Source organism: Etheostoma cragini, chromosome 8 (genome assembly GCF_013103735.1).
Source record: "Etheostoma cragini isolate CJK2018 chromosome 8, CSU_Ecrag_1.0, whole genome shotgun sequence".
Classification (NCBI taxonomy): Eukaryota; Metazoa; Chordata; class Actinopteri; order Perciformes; family Percidae; genus Etheostoma; species Etheostoma cragini.
Genome location: NC_048414.1, coordinates 26,814,622 through 26,816,333, shown reverse-complemented (window position 1 = coordinate 26,816,333; position 1,712 = coordinate 26,814,622). Strand labels below are relative to the sequence as shown.

The 1,712-nt window shown below is 43.8% G+C and overlaps 1 protein-coding gene across 5 annotated transcripts in view; it reads left to right on the top strand.

Annotated features, from left to right (window-relative positions):
- The first annotated feature begins 423 nt into the window (after nt 1-423).
- Nucleotides 424-1,712, top strand: part of ptpn5 (protein tyrosine phosphatase non-receptor type 5) — a 14,925-nt gene continuing 13,636 nt past the window's right edge. For 3 of the 5 annotated variants that reach the window (XM_034879338.1, XM_034879342.1, XM_034879341.1), the window contains exon 1: nt 424-786. The gene's annotated coding sequence lies outside the window, so the exon portion shown is untranslated. Of the gene's footprint in view, nt 787-822; nt 967-1,712 lie in introns of those variants that run through there. The other 2 variants (XM_034879339.1, XM_034879343.1) reach the window with 2 other exon arrangements.

The following is a 1,712-nucleotide window of genomic DNA, read 5'->3' as shown; positions in this document are numbered from 1 at the left end:
TTTTAAACTGAGTCAGGCCTGTTTATATTGTAATGTAATGTTCATTTAACTTAATACATGACAACCCCATGTTAATGGTAATAAAAGAGCATGTATCCCAGTACAACATCATGGCTTGTTGATGGGTTTTCAACATTTTTCGGGGCATCAAACGAGGTCTGTGGCACAGAAGAAGAATATATTTCAGGCTTTGGTGACACAATAATTGTAGTAAATTAAATCTGCTGTTGGTTTTAATTAAAATATTGAATATCTTCAACCTCATCCTTTAACTCTAACTTGGAGGTGAGTCCCCATAATGTGACTGTGTGAATAGATTTATGTGCCCACAGTATGATTAATACAAACACAGACAGTCTCTCACTCTCTTTCTTTCTCTCTCTCTCTCTCTTGCTCTCCAGCTCCCTCGCTCGCTCTCCCTTATTCTGGCTCTGTTGCCAAGGCTACCGTACAGCCTCTTGCTGCATATACCTAGACGAAGCTGCTGCCTGTGGATCTCTCTCTCCGCCAGGATACAAACAAAAGAAAACCCATCAGACTTCTCATACCTCTATTTCTCTTTCACACAGGGACACACGCACACCCACCTTCGTAGATTCTGTGTCTCCTACCCTCACACACATCCACTGCCTCTTACTGTCAGTTCGTCCTTTCTCCTTATTCTCCCAGACTGAGTAGCGCCAAAGGGATTGGCGTGGTTCTTGGTGTTTGGCTCTTTGGTTTTTGGCTCAGAGAGAGCAGAGGGAGCAGAGCGGCAGATGGCGATGTGAAGACGGGCTCAGCCAGGTAAGAGGACTTATCCTAACCAGACTTAAATCTCTGGGTGAGTGACTGTTCCAGCCCTCCTCTACTCCCCATGTCTCTCCCTCTTTCCCCCCTCCATGGCTGTGTGACATGAGGTGAAAACCAATTCCTCAGCAAAGCCGCCACGGTTCATATGGCTGCTGCGCTTTTCTGCCTGTGAAAGGTAGGGATGTGTTATGTTGCCTCTGTGTGTGCGTGTTCATTTTCTGATTATTAAAACTGATCATTTGCCAACAGGTTGGTTCTTCGCTGCGGTTCTGTGTGTTTCCCCTCTAATCTATTGTTATTCAAAGCTTGATATCCTTTGTGTTATAATATGTCTCTTTGACAATGTGGGAGTTACCAGAGAGAGATGCAACAGTCCACCTCCCCGGGTGATTCATTACTAATCCATCCAGCTCTGCACTGTGTGGTCGCTCTAGCTCACCGTAGCCATGTACGTGATATGAATGGTGTTTTGTTTTAGCATGAATGACGGCCAGAGACTGCCATTCCTGGACTGGTGTTTTGATGCAGTGCAATCATGTAACACAATCCTTTGTCCTTTGTCAAATTTATCTCGAGCAGCCTGTAAATCAATTCGCTATGCAGTACATTTCAATTATTCATACAGTTTAGCTTAGGCTGAATTGTAAGTTTATACAGTGTCTTACAGTTATGACATGTTTCTTTGGAATGCCCCTGGAGATGCTGCAAGAGATCGTAGAAGTGTGTGTAAACAATAAAGCTGATGGATTAACTGTCTATGTGATATACAGAAGGAAGCTGCAGGCGTGCTGGGTATTTAATTGAGAGGTCATTGTGAGATTTATATGTGTATTGATATCAAGATGTTATCTGTGTGTGTGTGTGTGTGTGTGTGTGTGTGTGTGTGTGTGTGTGTGTGTGTGTGTGTGTGTGTGTGTGTG